The following is a 7,789-nucleotide window of genomic DNA, read 5'->3' as shown; positions in this document are numbered from 1 at the left end:
CATCCCTTAGCCACGGGTTTGAGGTTATGCCTTCTTAGTTGAACCGGCTTCCCTCTTGAATCTCTCTTCCATTGAGCGCCCTCTTCACATATGTCCATGAGGACTTGGTCCAACCTTTGATCAAAGTTGACCCTTCTAGTGTATAGGTGTGCATCTCCTTGCATCATGGGCAAGTTGAATGCTGGTGCACGAAATTGTGAATCACACTTTTCACAACTCGTACCACTAACCAGCAAGTGCACTGGGTCGTCCAAGTAATACCTTACGTGAGTAAGGGTCGAATCCCACGGAGATTGTTGGTTTGAAGCAATCTATGGTTATTTTGTAAATCTTAGTCAGGAAGTCAATTATGTTTGTCAATTGAATTGTGAGTAACCAGTAGAGCGGCATCTCACTTTATCCATTGAAGCTCAGAGTGATTGGCATCTATAGGAACTCAGATTTCAGATAGTGTTATTGATTTTCTTAGTTCCGTGTGATGATTCTTGAACACAGCTTCTTTATGAGTCTTGGCCGTGGCCCTAAGCACTTTGTTTTCCAGTATTACTACCGGATACATAAATGCCACAGACACATAATTGGGTGAACCTTTTCAGATTGTGACTCAGCTGTCAGGGGTGGTATGAACAATCTTTCCCCTGACCATGGTCCGAAATTCGTAGCAGGCAATTCCAGATAGTCTTTGCTTGTCAGTCTGCCACATATTAGCATAGAACTCCTGGACCATGTTCCTTCCTACTTTTGTTTCAGGATTAGCTAGGACTTTCCAGTTCCTGATTCGAATTTTCTCCTGGATCTCCGGATATTCATCTTCTTTCAGATCGAATCTAACTTCCGGGATCACTGATCTCAGACCCATTACTTTAAGATAATGGTCTGAATGTTCTTTAGATAAGAACTTCCCTTGATTCCAAAGTGGTTTTGAAATGCTCTCTTTCTTGCCTCTTAGAGTGGGTTGTTTTCCTTTGGGAGCCATGATCTCAGTGATCTCGGAAAAACACACCAAACTTAGAGGTTTGCTTGTCCTCAAGCAAAAGAAAAGAAAGGAGAGGGATAGAAGGAGATCGAGGTGCACTTGTAGATGGAGGAGGGGGGAGGCCGAACCCAATTTTAAAGAGGTGGGGGGGTGGGTTTTCGAAAAATTATAAAAGATAAGATAAAAAGATTGAGTTGAAAAAGATAAGATAGAGGATATAGTTTGATTTTGAAAAGATAGGATAGATTTTGAAAAAGATAAATTTGGATTTTGAAAAAGATAATATGAGGATTTGAAAAAGATATTGATAAGATTTTTAGAGTGAAAAAGATAGATTTGTTTTTGGAAAAGATTTGAAAAGAGTTGGATTGAATTTGCAAAGAGGGTGTGTGCTTATGAATTAAGATAAATTTGATATTTTGAAAGTAGGATTTTTAGAAATCAGGGTTCTTGACATGTTTATGTAAATAAAATCATGTATTGAATCATAAAATTATAAATTAGAATGGAAATACGTGTGGGATAAATGGATTTGGCTCCTCCCTGGCTCCCTGGCGTTTGAACGCCCAAACACTGCTTGTTTTGGGCGTTTAGCGCCCAAATGCTGATCTCCTGGGCGTTCAGCGCCCACTTGCTGCCATTCCTGGCATTCAACGCCCAGTGGGTGGCCATTTCTGGCGTTGAACGCCCAATTGCAGCCATTACTGGCGTTCAGCGCCCAGTGGATGCCCATTTTGGGCGCTAAACGCCCAAAATGCCCCTTTACTGGCGTTTTCTTGCCATTGAGCTTCCAATCTCTGTTTTGTGTGCAAATTCCTTCTGTAATTGTGTGCGGATTCCTTCTGTAACCCTGTAAACTTATACAAATGATGCTGTACCTTAGTGTCAGTGAACTTTATATAAACAAATAAAAATAAATATAGGGCAAAAATGCTTAGAGGATTGATGCCCCATGGCTGGGTTGCCTCCCAGCAAGCGCTTCTTTATTGTCTTTAGCTGGACCTTGCTGAGCTTTTTAATCTAGCTTCAGCCTTGAGCATTCTTGCTCAATGTTGCCTTCAAGATAATGCTTGATTCTCTGTCCATTGAAAATGAACTTCTTATCAGAATCAATATCTTGAAGCTCCACGTAACCATATGGTGACACACTTGTAATCACGTATGGTCCCTTCCACCGGGATTTCAGTTTCCCGGGGAATAGCCTGAGACTAGAGTTAAATAACAGGACCTTCTGTCCTGGTTCAAAGATTCTAGATGACAGCTTTCTGTCATGCCGTTTTTTTTATTTTTCTTTATAAAGCTTGGCATTTTCAAAAGCTGTGAATCTGAATTCCTCTAGCTCATTTAGCTGGAGCAATCGTTTTTCTCCTGCTGATTTGGCATCTAAGTTTAGGAATCTGGTTGCCCAGTAGGCCTTATGTTCCAGTTCCACGGGCAAGTGGCATGCCTTACCATAATAAAGCCTTGGATGTCCAGCCTTAGCTTTGTCATCCTTTTTGGAGGGAAGTATTGATTCAGGAATTTTTCTGTCAGCTGTTTCCATGTTCTTATGCTGGCCTTAGGTTGGTTATTTAACCACCTCTTGGCTTGATCTTTTACAGCAAATGGAAACAGTAATAGTCTGTAGACATCCTGATCTATTTCCTTATCATGTACTGTGTCAGCAATTTGTAAAAATTGTGCCAGAAACTCTGTAGGTTCTTCCTGTGGAAGACCGGAATACTGGCAACTTTGCTGCACCATGATAATGAGCTGAGGATTCAACTCAAAGCTACTGACTCCAATGGAGGGTATGCAGATGCTACTCCCATATGAAGCAGTAGAGGGGTTAGAATATGACCCCAGAGTCCTCCTGGACTGTTCATTTCCAATTATGTCCATGATGGATCTATGGATATAACTTGGACTGATTTACCTTTTTATTTATTTTATTTTATAAGAAGTAAATACTTAAATAAAATAAAATAACTAAAAAGAATTTGAATTTTGAAGTTAAATAAATTTTTTTTTTCGTAAAAGAAAATAAAAATTAATTAGTTAAAAAAAAAAGAAATTTTTGAAAAAGAGGGAAGATATTTTCGAAATTTAGAGAGAGGGAGAGTTAGTTAGGTAGTTTTGAAAAAGTTAAGAAACAAACAAAAAGTTAGTTAGTTAGTTGAAACAAATTTTGAAAAGATAAGAAGTTAGGAAGTTAGAAGAGATATTTTGAAAAGATATTTTTTTTTTGAATTTAGTGAGGAGAGAGAAAAACAATAAGATAGTACAAGATTTAAAATTTTTAGATCTAATGCTCCTTGTTTTCGAAAAATTTGGAAGGAAAACACCAAGGAACACCAAACTTAAAAATTTTAAGATCAAGACACAAGGAAAACTCAAGAACACTTTGAAGACTCACAAGAACACAAGAACATGAAGAAAGAACACCAAACTTAAAATTTTTTTAGAAAACCAAACCAAAATTTTCGAAAACCAAAGGGAAATCAACAAGAAAACACCAAACTTTAAGTTTGGCACAAAATTTAATAGAAAAAATTATACCACGGAGATTCTGATTAAGGAATCTAAGAGATACTCATTCAATCGTATATAGAACGGAGGTGGTTGTCAGGCACACTTTCATGATTTGAGGAAGGTGATGAGTGTCACAGCTCGTCACCTCCATCACAGTTAAGCGCGAATGAACATCTTAGATAGGAACAAGCGTGTTTGAATGGAAAACAGAAATACTTGCATTAATTCATCGAGACACAGCAGAGCTCCTCACCCCCAACAATGGGGTTTAGAGACTCATGCCGTCAGAGAATACAAAGTTTAGATCTGAAATGTCATGAGATACAAAATAAGTCTCTAAAAGTTGTTTAAATACTAAACTAGTAGCCTAGGGTTACAAAATATGAGTGGACTATGATGGATGGTGCAGAGGTCCACTTCTGGGGCCCACTTGGTGTGTGTTGGGGCTGAGATTTGAGTGAGTCACGTGCAGAGGCCATTTGTGGAGTTGAACGCCAGTTTTTATGCCAGTTTGGGCGTTCAACTCCAGTTTTTGATCCTTTTCTTGCGCTGGACGCCAGAATTGGGCAGAGAACTGGCGTTGAACGCCAGTTTACGTCGTCTATCCTTGTGCAAAGTATGGACTATTATATATTTCTGGAAAGACCTGGATGTCTACTTTCCAATGCAATTGGAAGCATGCCATTTCGAGTTCTGTAGCTCCAGAAAATCCAATTTGAGTGCAGGGAGGTCAGAATCCAACAGCATTAGCAGTCCTTTTTCAGCCTGAATCAGATTTTTGCTCAGCTCCTTCAATTTCAGCCAGAAAAATACCTGAAATTATAGAAAAACACACAACTCATAGTAAAGTCCAGAAATATGAATTTTTCCTAAAAACTACTAGAAATAGACTAAAAACTAACTAAAACATACTCTAAACTATATGAAATTATCCCCAAAAAGCGTATAAAATATCCGCTCATCAAATGCCAACCTTACATTTTCCGGACTAAAATCCAAGTATTTCCCTCGGACCATTGTAAGCCAATTCTTGGGGTCCGGGTTCACCCTTTGATCATGGTTCTTGGTGATCCATGCATTGGCATAGAACTCTTGAACCATTAAGATTCCGACTTGTTGAATGGGGTTGGTGAGAACTTCCCAACCTCTTCTTTGGATCTCATGTCGGATCTCTGGATACTCATTCTTTTTTAGCTTAAAAGGGACCTCGGGGATCACCTTCTTCTTGGCCACAACTTCATAGAAGTGGTCTTGATATACCCTTGAGAGAAATCTCTCCATCACCCATGACTCGGAGGTGGAAGCTTTTGCCTTCCCTTTCCTCTTTCTAGAGGTTTCTCCGGCCTTTGGTGCCATAAATGGTTATGGAAAGAAAAAAGCTTTAGCTTTTACCACACCAAACTTAGAAGGTTGCTCGTCCTCGAGCAAAAGAAGAAAGAAGAGAGTAGAAGAAGAAGAAATAGAGGAGATGGAGTGGGCTTTGTGTTTCGGCCAAGGGAGAGAAGTGGTGTTTAGGTTGTGTGAAAATGAAGGAGTGAAGATGGGTTTATATAGGGGTGAGAGGGGTGTGTATGGTTCGGCTATAGAGGGTGGGTTTGGGAGGAAAAGTCGTTTGAATTTGAATGGTGAGGTAGGTGGGGTTTATGAAGGATGGATGTGAGTGGTGAAGAGAATGGTGGGATTTGATAGGTGAGGGATTTTTTGGGAAGAGGTATTGAGATGATTGGTGAATGGGTAAAGAAGAGAGAGAGTGGTGGGGTAGGTGGGGATCCTGTGGGGTCCACAGATCCTAAGGTATCAAGGATATCTCATCCCTGCACCAAGTGGCGTGCAAAACGCCCCTTTCTGCCAATCCTGGCGTTAAACGCCAGGCTGCTGCCCATTTCTTGCGTTAAACACCAGTCTGGTGCCCTTTTCTGGCGTTAAACACCCAGAATGGTGCCAGACTGGGTGTTTAACGCCCATTCTGCTGCCTTTACTGGCGTTTAAACGCTAGTAACTATCTCCTCCAGGGTGTTCTATTTTTCATTCTGTTTTTCACTTTGTTTTTGCTTTTTCAATTGTTTTTGTGACTTCACATGATCATCAACCTATAGAAAACATAAAATAACAAAAGAAAATAGAAATTTAATATAGATAATTAAAGATTGGGTTGCCTTCTAACAAGCGCTTCTTTAATGTCAATAGCTTGACAGTGGGCTCTCATGAAGCCTCACAGATGTTCAGAGCAATGTTGGAACCTCCCAACACCAAACTTAGAGTTTGAGTGTGGGGGTTCAACACCAAACTTAAAGTTTGGTTGTGGCCTCCCAACACCAAACTTAGAGTTTGACTGTGGGGGCTCTGTTTGACTCTGAATTGAGAGAAGCTCTTCATGCTTCCTCTCCATGGTGACAGAGGGATATCCTTGAGCTTTAAACACAAGGGAGTCTTCATTCACTTGAATGATCAATTCTCCTCTGTCAACATCAATCACAGCTTTTGCTGTGGCTAGGAAGGGTCTGCCAAGGATGATGGATTCATCCATACACTTCCCAGTCTCTAGGGTTATGAAATCAGTAGGGATGTAATGGTCTTCAACCTTTACCAAGACATCCTCTACAAGTCCATAAGCCTGTTTCTTTGAATNGGGATTGAGAACTTTCCAGGGTCCTGTCTCTTTTGAGGTAATCTCTGCCTAGTCAAGTCATCCAGTTCTTTGATGAGCAGTGGGGGTTCATTCTCCCAAGTCTCATTACCAAATAACTTGGTATTTAGCTTCATGATTGCTCCAAGGTACTTAGCAACTTGCTCTTCAGTGACATCTTCATCCTCTTCAGAGGAAGAATACTCATCAGAGCTTATGAATGGCAGAAGTAAATTCAATGGAATCTCTATGGTCTCAGAATGAGCCTCAGATTCCCATAGTTCCTCATTAGGGAACTCCATGGAGGTCAGTGGGCATCCATTGAGGTCTTCCTCAGTGGGAATCACTGCCTCTTCCTCCTCTCCATGTTCGGCCATGTGAGATGTGGTTATGGCCTTGCACTCTCTTTTTGGATTTTCTTCTGTATTGCTTGGGAGAGTGCTAGGAGGGAGTTCAGTAATTTTCTTACTCAGCTGACACAATTGTGCCTCCAAATTTCTAATGGAGGACCTTGTTTCAGTCATAAAACTTTGAGTGGTTTTGATTAGATCAGAGATAATGGTTGTTAAGTCAGAGGGGTTTTGCTTAGAATTCTCTGTCTGTTGCTGAGAAGATGATGGAAAAGGCTTGCTATTAAACCTGTTTCTTCCACCATTGTTGTTGTTGAAACCTTGTTGAGGTCTCTGTTGATCCTTCCATGAGAGATTTGTATGATTTTTCCATGAAGGATTATAGGTGTTTCCATAGGGTTCTCCCATGTAATTTACCTCTTCCATTGCTGGGTTCTCAGGATCATAAGCTTCTTCTTTAGAGGAAGCTTCCTTAGTACTGCCTGTTGCAGCTTGCATTCCAGACAGACTCTGAGAAATCATATTGACTTGTTGAGTCAATATTTTATTCTGAGCCAATATGGCATTCAGAGTATCAATCTCAAGAACTCCTTTCTTCTGAGTTATCCCATTATTCACAGGATTCCTTTCAGAAGTGTACATGAATTGGCTATTTGCAACCATTTCAATGAGTTCTTGAGCTTCTGCAGGCGTCTTCTTCAGATGAAGAGATCCTCCAGTAGAGCTATTGATAAACCACTATTTTATGGTTTATATTGTGTTTAATTGTGTGGTTTTGTCATGATCCTTGCCCACTTATTCATCAATTTAGCATGCATTTAGATTTCCTTCCTAAATTCAGTACATGTTTGAAAATTGCTTCCTAGAGACTTTAATTATTTACTTTTAATTCTCCTTTATTCCATTCGATGCCGTGATAGGTGTGTCAAGTGTTTCAGGCCTTATAGGGCATGAATGAGATGGAGATTGGAGAGGAAGCTAGCAAAAATGGAAGGAACACAAGAATTTGAGGAGATAACCAGCGAGAAGTGACGCGGTCGCATGGCTCACGCGACCATGTGAAGGAGCGCAAATCGCAAGCGACGCGGTAGCGTGGACGACGCGAACGCGTGGAGAGGAAAAAGCGCAAGCGACGCGCCCGCATGGACGACGCGATCGCGTGACATGTGCGATTTGCATAATCTGCAGAATTCGATGGGGGCGATTTTGGACCTTACTTCGGCCCAGTTTTCGGCCCAGAACAGTAGACTAGAGCCAGAGAATATGCAGAAACAAGAGAGACATTCATTCAGTAGTTTTAGATCTAGTTTTTTCACTCTCTTAGGT

The sequence above is a fragment of the Arachis ipaensis genome, chromosome B10 (assembly GCF_000816755.2).
Source record: "Arachis ipaensis cultivar K30076 chromosome B10, Araip1.1, whole genome shotgun sequence".
NCBI lineage: Eukaryota > Viridiplantae > Streptophyta > Magnoliopsida > Fabales > Fabaceae > Arachis > Arachis ipaensis.
Note: the sequence above shows the minus strand (reverse complement) of the source record.